Below are 16,574 nucleotides of genomic sequence, written 5' to 3' on the forward strand. Positions count from 1 at the left end.
GGCGGTCAAAAAAATTTAATGGGTATTTCGAAAGTAAATTTTAATGTTCTTTTCAACCGTGCAAAATAACTTTGCGTAAATATCCGTAAATTGTGCTTAAATTCATTCAAATTGAGGCAATAAATTCTGAAGAAGGTGAGGTCACTCAACGCACGAAATTGAATTCCCGATGCGATAACATCGACCGTGCGCGCACATACATTAAAATCTTCATTACCTTTAACCATCTCAATCAAAATTGAGTGCGTCTATCAATATCTTTTATCTAGAGCACGCTACTTGTATTTTAATAGGTTGAATTGATGAAGCTGGTCAGCGGACGTGATGGAAGAATTATCGTTGCTAATGAGCATATTATGTGGTCCGCCTACTTGCTGTTTCTGACTGAATAGAATGACTACAAGGCAATGAAATTCTTGCGCAACAGTTATACATTAACTACCAAATTGTTCTTGATGTAGCAATATTTGTGATCGTTACAAATATTAATAAATAAACAAAAAAAATTAAAAGCGAATTTCATCATAAACGAAGTTTAATTGTACCATAACTAGAAGACATGCAAATTTAGCTGCTTATCTTCTCGGTTTATGGCGTTTGATTATGGTAATAATTGTGCGAAGCCGATTATTTGACTATTAAATTGTAAAGTTCATTGATAACATGCCGCCTCGTATATACGATCGTTTAGAAACCCGAACAACCGCGTTTACCGACGTTGCGCAACAGACAATGGCGACGATTTACAGTACCCGAGGGGGCAGAATTCCTTGTCTCGTTAATGAGAGTAATTTCGATCGTTTACTGCTGTTGATATGCGCGCGGATTCGTTTCGAGCCCGGCGTTTAACTCTCCGAGAGCCTTTCGATTTGGTTCGTTGTATAATTAATTTTAATTTCACTTTTTACGAGCCATTGTTCGAAATATGCGAGTTTCGAAAGTTGTCTTTATTAATAGTTTTATTACAACTATCATTGTCTGGTTAAATCTATTGATTATTAGACATAATATTCTAAGGTATCATAATAATAACATAAATGTATAAAATGTAAAAATATCAATACATTTTTTTTAAGAGTAGGTACTCTACATGGTAATAGATTTTAGTGAATGCTCAATTATTTGTTTCGAAAGAAATCGTTTCCCAAGATTCAATCGGTGCATACCGTAGTCGATGCATAGCATCACGTAGAAGTTCTGGTAACGAAGGAATAGTTTAATTTATTCAACCCGAGCTGGGCAAAAACAGCGAACTCCGCAACTGGGAACGGCGTTGGCGGTTTGCCGCACAAAGGAATCTTTGCCGGAACGTGATAACGTTAGGATAATTGATACCGAACCGTATCCCGACTCTCGCCGAGTTTATACAGGGCGTTATTTAATTATACCCATAAATTTCGTTACGTAATCAACCACTTCTACTGCCTCCTCTGCGCTAAGCGGTAAGTTCCCGCGAATTTACACACATTCCTGCGGGATATTGCGGCGATGTATCACGTACAACCGGTAATGATTTAGGTGACTACTCGTTATTTTGAGAATTTAACCGGCAGTGAATTATTTTCTATATAGTACAGGTGCGTATAAGAGGTTTTATGGAGGCGAAAACGCGTTTCTCGCCGTTACTATTACACCCAATTATACAACAGAAATGCTAAATATGACGTGCGAAATTTGTGGGAACAAATTGATCGATGTGTTTTAGGATGTAATGTGTAGTAAACATAGGTATGATACAAAAAATACATTTAATCAGTACGAACGAAAAAATTTGTATCTATTTTATATTTTTTGTATCTTAGAAAAAGATATTTATCCTCAAATCACCGAATCATTGCTTGTAGGCGAGGCTTTTATATTTAAAAAGTCAAAATATGTTCTAAATTATGTTGTTTGCTACATTCCGCCTGCTACACCTGGAGAAATGTATAGTCCTACTTGGATCATATTCAATCGTCACTAGATATGCCATTGGATACTTTGATCCTGGGCGATTTTAATATTCCATCACTTGCTGTCATGAACGATGAACAAGCTGCTACCCTTCGTAACTTTCTTAGTTTCAACAATCTTGTACAATTGAATAACGTGGATAATATTATAGATAGAACACTCGATCTGGTGCTTGCGTGTTCACACATAAATCTTAACGTGATACACTCCGATTTTGCTTTGGTTCGCGAAGACAATTATCATCCAGCATTATTGGAAACTCTAAATATATCTGCACCTCAGTTCCTTACGGTTCGAAATATATACCAAGACGCCCAGTATTGCTTCAAAAGGGCTAACCTGCCCGACTTATACAATGCAGTTTTGAGTATTGACTGGAATTATCTATTTTATATGCTGACGACACTAGCTTGTTAACTAGGCACATTTGAGAAACAGAAGCCACAACCTTACAAAATTTAATGTTTATATCGGCAAAGCATTGGTTTGCTAGTAATCGCCTGACTTTGAATAGTGGCAAGACAGTTATAAATTCTCGTTTGAATTCCACTGTGTCTCTGTTGAGGGATCTCTCGGAGTTTTGTTCTACTGAAATATTACGTACAGCTTATTTTGATTTTCCAACGTCATATTAGCTACGGTATACTTGCGTGGGGCCATGCCCGATGAGTAAAAGAATTTTTGGCTTACAAAGAAGAGCCATTCGTAATATTGCTAAACTAAATTACAGAGATGATTGTCGCCCTTCTTTCATTAACTCAAAGATATTAACGTTTCCTTCATTGTATATTTTGGAACGCCTAAAATTCATGTTATTGAATTCATGAAAAGAATAATAATATTCACAAATACGAAAGCAGGGGGAAGAATGACGTTCGGCATGCTTCAATACGACTTCCAAAATCTAGAAACGCATACAACTACTATAGGGTGAAATTTTACAATGTCGTGTGTATGGTGGTTTAACGGGCTTATCTTTTAAAACTTCGGTCAATAAAATTAAAAATATTTTGTTGGAGAAGGCCTATTACAGTATTGATGAGTTTATAAGTGATGCGTCTATCTATGAAATCACTATTCAACTTTATTGTGCTATTGTGTTGTACATTTTTTTTCTCTTATTATTTTTCACATGTATATTATTGACGAATGTATACCTGCGGGTTTGCAGCATATTTTCAATTTAATAATCAAGAATGCTGAGTTCCCGAAGATAAAGGAAGTTGAGCAGTGTGTTCTGTTTTTAAAAAAAGGTGATAAATGCTGCATAACAAATTATTAGCCTATAGCCATTATAAATAATTTTTCCATGCTATTGAAGCAAGTCGTGACACGTAAAATCGAATTTTACACTAAGGCCCGTACATGTGACCAACAACATGGGTTTTGCAAAGGCTGTTGGTTGAATAGTTGGAGAGGTTTGGATGTGATCACTTTCTGACACGACTTCTAAAAAGTTCCATGCTTTTATTAAAAAATATTTCTTCAATGTAAAAAATATAGTTTAAAAAGAATAGTCAATAAATGCTTTCAATAATATATTAAATGTAAGTTATTTCTTGTTAGTTTATTGGTCGTTTGTGAATTGGGCTTTATTTATCCGGAATGGGTTTGTCGGCGTCGTGGACAGATGGCTCACGCGATGCTCCTTTATTTATAAACATTGTTGTGTTGTGTGCGAACACGTGAGCGATGGCCGCAGCAAGTTCTATTCATATCACGGCCGCAGACGTGTGCACGCGCTTGCCAGTCTGGCTTATTTAATTATTCCATTAATTTTATATTTGATTGACGGGTTTTGTGGCCGACGCGAGCTTCCAGCCAATTTTGCGGCTTCGCCGCCGACGCCGACTGAACCGTTTTTCGCATTGTTATTCCTGCCAATTATATAAAGAGTTATTATCTACACGCCGTCGGTAATTGACCGGACACACGCAATTGCCCGTTCGGATTGCGTTGACGTGACCATACGCTCAACCGATCTCACCAAAGACATATTGACATTCTAAGTAAAGAAGGATCGTAACTATGTAATAAAATAATCATGAAATTATATTTAAAAATATTTTTAATTCTTTTTGGTTGCGTTCCTCAATTAATCTAAGCGATAAGCCCATCTCTTCTGCATGACTGGGGACGTTGCGCTCGAAATCTCCATCTTGCATCACTTCGGATCCCAATCTCTGAAAATGCCGCCAACGCTCCGGCGTGTTTCCCATAGAAACTTTACTTCGTCAGAAACCAAGTCCCAAGTGAAACCTGTCTGCAAGATCTCGAATCGATCGCAGATAAGGAGGAACTGATAGTGCGCAAAGTCATTATCAATTGCGCAATAAACCGCGCGACGTGGTATCACGTCAATCTTAATCTGTCGCGACACAAATCTGGTCGACAACGCCACCGAGAAGGCGTATTGTACTTTTAGAGTTATATACGATCGATTTGGAAAAGAACCGATAATGGATCTGGCCATTGTCGCCTGTACAATTAACGTCTCCGCAAATCGCGAATTGAATACTCTCAGGGTTGAGTGCGAATCATGCGATGTAGCTTCGTTAACAGAGGCTTGATCTATTCCTATTAAGTTGGAGTGAAATTAAATGTTAAGAAAATCTCAATGGACGATAAATCTTTGTCTTGATTGATTCGTCACAAACGATAATCATTGTCAAGATAAAAGAAATGAGACGTCTCTAATTAAGTAAGTTGTATAACATAGGTTAAATTGCGGCAATAAAATTGTTTAATCTGATGACTCGCTTGATTATGGCACGGACTAATTGATAATGATAGGCTACCTAAACGAACAAAACGGACCGTCAATTATAATTAAGATTGTTAGGCTTGTTTGTCAGCACAATATTTTATTTCCATCTATCATTCTCATTTTTAATCGTTCAATAAGCTATATATAATCTATTCAACCGGATGTTTATCTCAAAACTATAAATCCTTTATATAGAAGAAATAGTATAACGAACAGATTCTATGAATTGATACCATGAACGTGTGTTAGACTTCCTGTTGTCCGCAGGTCAGCAACGACAATATCCTTCATGCTACCTAAAATGGTAGGCGACAGGTGTACAAACATATCGACGGATTGTATTATGAAAGCCGTATCTGGTCATCGGAGCATAAACATTGTCAACTGGTAGATAAACGAACAAAGAGACAGCGAACGTCAACTAGGACACAGGTTGTAAGCTGAATTGTGGTCGAAGAGACGAGATCGAATAAAGCCGGAATGAAGTTGGAATAAAGCTGGAATAAAGCTGAAATACAGCCGGAATGAAGCCGGACGTTGTGGCTTTATTTGTGAATGTTGATGTATGCGACAATCTTAAGAACCGAGTTCGTTAATAGCCGCATCTCTATTTGTTCCCTTATACAATAAATAACATCCCCAAGTACATTAGGTCAATGTTCCGTGAAGACAACGTTCTCGCTGTTTTTGTTCGCACGTCCAATAATTGCTGCCAAGTTGTTAGCAGTTGTTCATTTTATTCTATTTTAAAATCTCTCTTCAGTGTAAGAAGTTTAATTTATAACGTTTAATCCTTTTAAATAGGTTTAAGTAAGTTCTAAGTGCTTGATATCGTCTTCTAATAAATTTTGCAATCTAGCGATGCTAACCCCATCATAAATAAGTAACTTTCTCTGTACCCACCGAACGGCAAGTTACAACGGTTGACAACGCTAATGTGTCCCGCGATCACGGTGAGTTGAAGTTGTGGCCCGAACAAGTAGCCGGGTTGCCGACGTCGAAGACTGCCATTTGCCGAGCGTACAGGTGCGCACCTTTGTTCTTTACGCTGAAAACCACTATAAATTACCCAAGCATCGACCAATAGAAAAACAAAACGCAAAGATACATTTTATATTAACCGAATTAATAAGAGGGTTTAATCATTGCAACTTTGTGAAATATCACCTTCATATATGCTCTCTACTTCATTTGCGTACGTTTGTCGCTTGTAAATTATCGGTTTCGTTCGGCAAATAAATGTGGGCGTCTGCAACCTTGTTCGTTGTGCAAAAACGGTGACTTCGGACGACGGAGCTTGTACCTAATAATTGGTTCCAGCGCGTATGCGGACGCAAGCGAGACCGTTCGAGCTTGTACGCGCCGAACATGTATCATTTCGTAGATAACACGACCACTTAATGGTTCTGACCGTGCTGGGTGCAATTAATTACTTTGCCAATTAGCCGTTGAGCAAGAAATAAATTAACGGATGCGACGTCGACGTTGAAAACGTCCTACTCCTCGTAACCTAAAAATATTTACAATTATCACATTGTTTCTTGGTGAGCATCGAATTTGTCTAATTCAAGTATTACATCTTACTTATTAGTGCAATACAATCAACAACAACTAATATTCTCAGCTCAATATACTCTAGCAGTTTAGCATCTTTACAAATACCTGCAGCTCAATCCTGCAAGTATTCATAAGGACACTAAACGCGTTTCGATCGTATTCCTGCATCTACAAAGTCTGCTATATAAAAGCCTTTTTGCTTGGTTGAGCAATATGAGTAAATCAGTTTTACTTTGCCTAATTAAGATTCGTTACACTACGTACAGATAAGTTCTGGCTTAATATAGTAATAAAGCTTATCAGTCCTCAGTTCTTGTTATAATCAAAAAATAACAAACTATCAGTAAATATGAATCAAAGAGTTGCTCTAAAGCATCCCTTTAAGAATGGTTTGTTTCGTGATTGAGATACCGAGGGAGTTTAATTTACTTGCTTTTGGGGTTAAGATACTTAGTGGCCGTGAGATTTGCTTTCTTTGGTGTTGGTTTACTGTACAATTAAGTAGCTGTGAGGTTGGATTACTTTTGGGATGAGTTTGAATTGCTTTTGGTGTTGAGGTGGATTGCTTGGAAGATAGAGGTGGTTGGTTTGAAGTTGACTTGGCTTCCTTTATAAATATATTATTTCATGATTGAATTGCTTCGGCGTTTTCTTCCTTTGTATTTAAATTGGTTTGGCGTTAGATTGGCTAGCTGATAATTTTGACTGTTATACACAAAAGTATTAGCTTGCTTTGCTGACGGGTTGCTTTTGGGTTCAGTTTTGATTAATTAGGATTGGCTTACATTGGCGTTGTCTCGTTTTCTTTAAAGATAGATTAAGTTGGGTTGGGACTTCTAAGATTCTCAATATTGTCGCGAGGTTCTCATGCAATTATTGCGTTAGTTTTTGTCAGCGAAGTCCAGCTATATGTGTCAGCCCTGATGAGTTCATTGCAATATCGACGAAACACAAGGGTGAGCCTGATATGCGGCAACCTTTAGCTACGAAGTAATATGATTGAAGAAGTCAGTTAACCCGAATATAATCCTGTAGTTTTTGGCCAGAATCCCAATGAAAGCACAATTCAAGATGCTTTCTGGAATTTATACTGTTATGGATGTATTCAATAAATTCCACTTCTTTCATCTATGTAGATATTAAGGTTCCTTTATTCTCATAATATCAAAATTCCTAACTAAGACATCTCTAAGACATGTTAGTTTAATAGATGAAACAAAAAAATTTAAAATAATTTGTTAAAACCAACAACAAAGAAAATTAATTGTACAATAAACCTCGTGTAGTAAAGTAAGTATATAGACTTTTACCTCTTCCCCTGGTGTAGATTTCAAACGACGGCTAGCTTTCACTTCCGGTGCTGTTCACCGCCAATAAGCTGAAAGTGTGTCGCCGCGTTCCAGCCAATTACACGACTCCGACCTCCCTCCGTAATGAAATGATTGTCAATCATGCGGAGTCTCGAGGGCGTAGAAAATAACGTACACAATGTGAATGATGTGTCGCGAAGCCGCGACGAACGCGCATGTTCTCGGGAACGGCACGTGGGGTCTCGGTGCGCCCCACGTGACGGGAGGATGTGGCATGCAAAATGAAATATTATACGATCATGAAATGAGTTCTTTTTATACGTGCATATTTCTGCACGCATGCAATTGCATCGTGTGCGATTTAAAATGCAAAGTAAAAGAAAATTTGTTTTGACGTTGTATTCGTACGATATTAATTCAAGTTGGAGTATGAAATTACATCTAATTACAACATATAAGTAATAGTAATAGGTGGAGGAGTGGTAATTAGAAAATCACTTCTTTAATCGTTGTTGGTTAAATGCGTTAAACAAATATTGCATCACGCCTTGCTTAGGCGAGTTTACCCGTTTTATTTGTTTTATTGCAGAAACGCGTTGTAATAACGGGCGTAAATAATTTTAATGGAAGTTAAATCTGATTGTGCAAGAAGAGCTAGGTTTGCAGAGATTCAACTATGGGTAATTACGACCCGTTCCCACACGTTTGGTGTGGCATACACCTGCTACAGTGTTCTTGGATATCTCGCGTAACCTAATTGAAAACGTATTCTATCATGTTCGAGTTCGATACCGTCTGTGAGAACGCCTCTGTTCTCTCGCCAATAAAATAAGTAGATATCTCGTCCCCTATTAGGGGGCATCACGACTCTTGTTTGTGTTTTATTGCCTCCATAAAACCTCCTATTTTGCATAACTTCATACGGCAATAATTTAAAAAACATCGCTTTCCGCATTCAAGGATATTTCTTAAGATATATCGATCGTAAAGTAATTTTAACGTCTCCTCGAAACCAGAAAGTAATCTGCATCTTACGTTTTCTATGGCCGACCGATATATCGCTAAACAATGTGCCCGTTTTGCTCATTATAAATTGTATTTTATATCAGTTGGTTTTCCACGCGCCGGTCGTAACCATAATTAGATTGTATCGATTTATTCAGTACTGTTACTTTTTATAGCGTAAAAACTCATATGTAAAATGTTGCAATCGAATAAGTAAAAATAGTTATTTCGTTTTTTTGTATATTCAGGGACAAATTCAATTAAATCCGCATTTGCGACAACAATGTAATTAATTAAAGAAAATTACTATTTAAATATACCTGTCTTGTAAAAAACTTGACTTACAGTTGAAACAATGTGAGAAAATTCCAGAAATTACATTCTTGCTCTAATGTACATAGTGATGTATATAAATACGACAAAGTTTATGATTAAAAATGAGCAATGAAAAATATATGCGGTTCTATTGCTAAATAACAGAATATTACCAAGAATTATGAACAACATAATATTTTATCAGGTTGTTGGAGAGAGAGGATAGAAGTCAAATTTAGAGAGTGAATTTGAAAAAGCCGAGAGGATTAAAAATAATAATGATTGAAGACGGATTGATAAAGATATTGCCTAGATATAGTTTGCAGTAGACTAGAACCTGCTTGCAGAAAACTTAATATTGTTGACAGAAGACTGACTGTAGAAGATTAGACTGCTTATAATATACTGGAAATTGCTTGTAGAAGACTAAATTTGGTGGCAGAAGACTAAATAAATATAGTCGGCAGAGAACTAAAACTGCTTGCAAAAGATAGACACTGCTTACAATATACTATAAATTGCTTATAAGAGACTAAATCCTGACGGCAGAAAACCAACAATTTCCTCAAAAATCGAAATACTGGCTATAGAAGACTAGAAATTGCTTCCAAAAGACAAATATTGCCCATAGAAGTAAAGTTGCGAGATACGAAGACCTTCTTAACTTCATTGCTGATGAGACGCCTAAATGGTTATTCTGAAAAGTATTTTATAGAGTGCAACATTCTTCTCTTTGAAGATCCTTTCTTTTTAAGAACTTATTGTACATTAATTTTTGTTTTGCTTTCTCTTCGTCCGCAAACTTTAATTCATGTTTAATTTTACAGTGGTAGTAAAAGAACAGCAGAAGGGTTGTCCGAAAATTATACCGCATCACATACTTCCTTTTCCCCGTTATTTTGAAATATCAATTACGTGCATTAATAGTAACTATAATCATTGAGGAATAATAAATAATTTATTATTATTACTTCTTGCAATTTATTCGTACAGGTATCATTATTTTCTTCCACGGAAATTGAATTTAACTTTAATTCGTTCACTCCTCCTTAATAATCCGTAAGGATGGTAGCTTCATTTCTAATTTTAACTTAAAGCTTTATTATAAGTTGTCGTGTCCACACCAATGTAATATTAACACAACAATAGTCTTTTATGTAATAATCTTATGTGCATGCATTTTATTAGGAATAATAGAGAACAAAGAAATCAATGTCATATAATTTCTTCTAGAGCGTATGAAAAACTAAAAAAAGCTTGGCGGATACTACAATAAGCCGCTATGATTTATGTGCGGCATTGTTTATCTTAATTAATGACCAATAAGTGGCGATAAATCACGATTATCCGCGTGCAATTCCACTTTTAGCTCCGCATGACGCGGCCGTTAGCAAAATCTGTCTAATGTTCGCGTGGATTGGCGCCTTGATATGCATTGCACGTGTTGTGGGGCGCCTCTAATGAATAGGGAGAAAACATGAGATCATACATCGAGGGGCAAAGTGACGATTTGTTTGCAGGAATTACGCTAATTACGCGTCGATTCGCCAGTGGCAAACAGCATACGTGAGTCACAATTCTTCGGTAAAGTGCCACTTGGGACTATTTTGCGAAATGCTTACCACTTTATCTTTAAGTGCTTTTCCTCCGATATACTATTACGAAGTGTACAGTATTTGAATAATTCACACCTTAAATCTGCCTCGAGGGAAAGTTCCTTTTCCTGGCTATATCTGTGATGGGTTGTGTACCTGCTTGTTCATTCTGAATGAGTAATTTGTTAACGTACTTGAAGATTTTTTTTACATCATCTTACATAAGTGTTGCGAACAAGAGGTATGTAAATTATTATGTAATTATTTGATGACAGTTTACTAATTATTTTAAGGATTATCTTTCGTTGATCGAACACCTCTTTATTGCACCATTAAAGTGGCCAAGATAATAACTGAATCAACACCATATAAAACGTATGCTCTCGGTATGTTAGCCCTCGAAGCATAGACCTGTCACGCAATAGATGGTACGTCGTTAACAATTAATTTAAATTGCGAAGTTTCACAAACGTATTATTATGTGCACGTTGAAGAATTACAACGCCTCGAAGCGCAAACAAAATAAATGAATGAATATGGCAGATAACGTGTCGCTCTTGCCGACCTTCTCAGATCATTTATTAACCGCTAACATGTATATGGAAAAGATTTCGATTTGTTAGCCTTATGAAATCGCTTTTCAATTTTCCCTTTTAACTGCGGCGAGAAACAATAAAATATCTTCGCGGTATAGCTTTCGAGCATTCTGGTTATTGCGGTGCAATAAAATCGATGAACTTTCTCTGCACAACAACGTAAGCTTGATGAGATTTTTTATACCCTCGAGAGCTACTGCGAACCAAACGGAATCGGCGTGAACATCTTACACCGCAATTAAATTTACATTTGCTATTTGAAGTAACCAATAATCAACGTGCAACACCAATCGTGATTTATTGAAGAAGGAAAATCAAAACCGTAAAACTAATGCACGCGTCCATCAAGTGCAGATCAGAAGCTCTGTAATTACCGAAACGCTAAGTATTTATCACGAACGAAATTGGCGATGATTGATCACATAGCGAGTAATGATAATTTTGCAATTAATCTGTTATGAGATCAAGATGACTCTTAGTAAATATTTCAAAGAATCATTACATATTCTCAATGTAAAAGAAAATAAGGAACAACAAGGGTCGTTCTTTGTTTCATTTATATGGGAATTCAACTTAATTCATTTGGTTTAAATAAAGCGTTTATGTCACCTTAAAAAAAAAAGGTGTCAAGAATGCAATTTGCAGTGCGGTTGGTACGAGGTGCAAGGTTTCATTAGCAGGTCCTTAGGCGAACTGAAACATTAACTTAATCCTTAATGTCACGCTTTAGAGTAGGATTTTCTACAATTATTGGTTGTAAATTATTTTCAGGGCTGAGTCGCGACGCTTTTTGTAGCAAACCGAGCATCGTATATATAATCGCCGTGGGCGACCACAACATCTCTCAACTTCGCGATTCTCGAGTACGAGTTCGAGTTTGCGTTTGCGTGAGACCAGGATGAATGTGTATTTTACATAGCTAATGATATGTGTATATCTCAATTGCGTGCCGCCATTTACATTTCCAATGAAGGCGGCCCGCTGAAGGCCCGTACGGCATCGATGAGAGAAGAATGGCGTTTAACATTGTCCCAACTCGGTACCGACTTGGCCGTAAAAGCAGCGGACGCTGTTCCACGTCAATTATAATTTTAAATGTCAATTATGAGTTGTGCTTTTTTCGCGTTCTGTACACGTGCACAGATGCGTTTGTTATTTCTTAACGATGCAACTAACGAGATGTGTACGAACGTTTCGAACGGTTTACCGCATCGAATTACGTCGTATTAGAAAAGAAAAGTCGCCGGAAGATGTTGAAAAGTTCCCTACATTCGTTCGTTACTTGTCTACAAGGCATTGGTGTTTTTACTGTGGAAATACAACGACGGGTGATTAATATAGTACCATGTTTACCAATTTTCATAGGAGAGGCCTTTTGATAAATTAACACGATCTTAATGTTAACCAAGTATTTTACTACTCCTACGGGTTCTTTCACTTTACTTGGACTTCATATTGCAATTTAGAATAATTTAGAGGAAAGAAAAAAGAAAGGTATCTATCTACTTCAGTTGATTGACTGTATGTTGTCGGTCTGAACTAAAAGGTGTGCTTATTTCCTTGACATATCTTACTTACTAGATCACAGTGTCAATTAGAGGCGAAACTGATAAATTTAACCAAGCAAAACCAGTTCAAACGGACGCTAAATTCAGAATTCAACAATATTACTACGAGCAGCTAATTAATTGCTCCGTTCCTTGTTGCGTACGCGGATAATGAGATACTCGGGCGCGAATAATAATAATTTGATTCAATGGGCAAATAGTTTATAGTTAGTTAAACGATAACATTTACATAACCATAAAATTGCACTATCTGTTAATTGCAATGAGTCTCTCGTTAGATGTATTTACGACTGTAAAAAACTACTACGTAAATCAAAATTAATAGGAATCCATCAGTCTACACATTTTTTCTTGTTATACTCGATTTGCATTGGGTTTACGACGGTTTCCTTTCGTCACGTTTAATAATAGTTATAAAACAAGTTACTTTTCTATTTCATTTAATGAAACACTTTGATTCGTTTTTCTCTATTACTTCGAGAATTATACGCTTGGGTTCTTAAATGAACAATTTTAGACCTAACGAGAGCGAGAGATTAAATACTGTTACTAAATGGCTAGATACTGTTGGCAGAAGACTGTCAGCAGAACACTAGATACTAATAATCTTAGAGTAGATACCACCGGTAGATTAGGATTAGATACTGATACTGCATGGTTGAATAGTGCTAACAGAAGATTACGTACAGTTGGCAGATGACTAAATATTGTTATTAGAAAACTAGATACTGTTGGCAGAAGACTAGATATTGTTAGAAGAAGACTAGATACTGTTGGCAGAAGACTAAATACTGTTTATTATAAATTTGTTGTTTAGAGATTATTTAATGGCAAACAGTTCCATCTTTATGTTTTGATGTAAAATTTTATTCGAATTAAGGTTGAGATTATTAAAGTTAAAACATATTCTGTTTCTGCACTTTAAGAATCAATTGAAATTTTTTATGGGCAATTGCTTGTAACTAAATAAATGTATGATGAATTAGTGATCTTGTAAAGCTTGTATTAGAAATGATTATACTAAAGAGTTGTTGAGTTGGTGGAGCAACAAGAAGAAAATGCATCGATGACACGTTATTGGTATTGTAGATGTTGTTCGGAAGGTAATGAAAGTCTGTATACAAAGGGGGTTGGTTAATTTAAAATTGAAAGCAGGCCAGCGCGCCAAGTGTGATGTAAATAAGACATTAGTTAAGAAAAATGCACCGACACCAGGTAGATTTATAGCCCGAACCGGATGATATATCGTCGAGCGCGTACGAGATTCCATTCCCGATTTCATCACGATCATCGTATCGGCGTCAGAGGGACGCGTCTACGGGCGTCGCGCCTCCTTCTGGATACAAGACGATTTTACATACAATGCTCGCGTAAATAAAGAAAATTTCTTAATGCCTTATCCACCGCATCTCCGGAATTTACATAGAGCTAATTGTATACTATTACTGTGGCACATAAATAAGTGGCTTATCCCGCCACCAGATCGGTATAAATCGCAAACCGTGCTCGCTGTTCCATTTGAAACATATTTATTACGTATTGCTAAAGTGTCGATGATATCTGTTTGGGGGAGAGAACAGACGAATGGATGTTTCTGCCGGTTTTGCTTTGCTCGCCTAGAGAAGTGTGCAATCGCGACGCCCGCCGTTTGAGTACGTTAGCCCGACGGCAATCCTGATTACCATTTGGGTTTCGCAATTCCGCGTATGTATATCTATCTCGTTTATATATCGAAGGAATTATTAAAGTTAACGCGCTCTCCTCACACGGCTATCCCTTAACATTTAATCCTTAGCACTTAATAAATTTTCGCGGTTGATCTTAGATACAACCATCCTTATGTGTATATCATTTATAACAATTATTATTGCTGGTGGTTAATTATGGTAGTATAAACTTTCCTCTTGTACCATACAGGGCAATCACATTACAATTGCACAACATAAGGAAAAGTTTGTTCTAGGTCTAGTGTAAGTTCTAGTACTAGTGTTAGTTGTAGTTGTTCAGGTTTTTTTTATAATTATTAATCTAGTTTTACTTCAACTAACGCGATCGTGAAATCCTTCGTACTTATATAAGGAAAAGTTATGATTACTTTTAACTAAATATTTATAGATTAATTAATGTCCATCTACACAAGGTATTACAAAACTGTTTCGTTTTCTGTCCATATAAGTTTAGAACTCGATCTCCTGTATTATATTAAATATAACCAACGTAATACTATGTTGCAACGAATATCAAGTATGAAACGTAATTGTGGTTAAATTATGGTGTTTATAGCTATATCATTAATGCAGAGACATATTTATGATAATAGCCAAAACGAAAAACGGCACTTATAAATTAAGTCCATGATACAACAAAGTTGTAAATTATAAGCGTATTATAATTAGGTACTTAGTTAAATGGTAGTGTTTTAAGGTATATGTGATGCCAGGAGATACAAATTTACCTTGGTCCCCCAAACGCCAAATTAGCCAGAAACAGCTGCATAAGCAAAAATAAACCCTGACCTAAGACAACGCAAAATGAGAAAACCTAAACAGGGACCGTCTGCCGCTTCGTTTCGAAAGTAGTAAATTCCCATTTTGCGGAACTTCTCGCATACCGGGACTGTCTGGGTCGTTCGGTCGCTTTAATCCCGTCCTGTAACCGACAGAAAATACTGTTACGTCGGGCTAAATTTAAAGCGAAACTCTATCGGCAGACAAGAGTTCGTGTATTTTAAGGGAAAAAGTAAATAAGTAATTTACTTATTTTAGTTCTATGCGAATTCGCTCAATAACATTTTCGTGTTAATTAATAAAATCCCGCATAATCAATATAAAATTGCGGTAATGGGCACGATTGTTGGTATCATAAAAGTAATGTATCTTCGGGTTTTACGACGGCTTCGCGAGGTTAGTCGTGCGCAGACAACGGCAATTTTCAAAATAAACTTTCGATTCGTCGGCCAAGTTTAATTTACGGCCGGTCGCGGTATAGCACGATTCCACTTTAAGAGAAATTAACCCGATCGGAATACAATAAACTAGCAAACGGCAACACCTTCCCCATTTTTTTATCGTACAACTATCCCGACGCTGACATATTTCCATTTAGAAATCTATCTCCCCGCTCACTCGCTTAGCGACAGAGGAACGAAATCAAAGTTTTGTTTTGCCTTCTTAAATAAACCGCATCGGAAACACATTTATATCCACAATTAGATTAGTACGAGGTTCAACGGCCGTAGGAATTACCTATGAGTGCCTCTCAGCAGACTGGGAATTTTGAAAAATTACACGTACTAGTATGCAATTAAACGTTTTGAAGTACCTTGCATTCACAGGGAGGTATTCGATTCTAATTTTAATTGGTCTTGTCACAAAGGAAAGAAAGAGGGCTGTATCGTAAATTTTCTTAATACAATCCTGAACATCAGGCTGGACGCCAAGTAGTGGTCAATAGGTGAAGAACTTTAACGACGATCACTATTTCTATTTTTCAGATTTCTTTGGATCCGTTCTGCGTCTATTTACAGACGATGTACTGAATACGTTACGGTTTTAGACACTGTTTACAATAACAACTTAAGATACATTTTCAATTTATCATATTATAATTGGGCATTGTTCAAGAATCAAACTATCACTTAAAAATCGATAATTGATGGAAAATCACCCAAATAAGCGTTACATATAAAAAACAGAACTGAAATGTGTAAAACTTACCGAAAATTCATATTAAAATTTCAATGTGACGTCACTTTTTGTCAACAATGCTAACCATGAATTTTCTAAAATACCCTTGTTTCTTTGCTGTTCGACGTAAAAGGACTAAAACGTGTTTGTTTACTATCTACCTGCTGCCCGATATACCCCTACCTCAATCTTATGATAATTTATATAAAAAAAATTGGACAG

The sequence above is a fragment of the Onthophagus taurus genome, chromosome 6 (assembly GCF_036711975.1).
Source record: "Onthophagus taurus isolate NC chromosome 6, IU_Otau_3.0, whole genome shotgun sequence".
Taxonomy (NCBI): domain Eukaryota; kingdom Metazoa; phylum Arthropoda; class Insecta; order Coleoptera; family Scarabaeidae; genus Onthophagus; species Onthophagus taurus.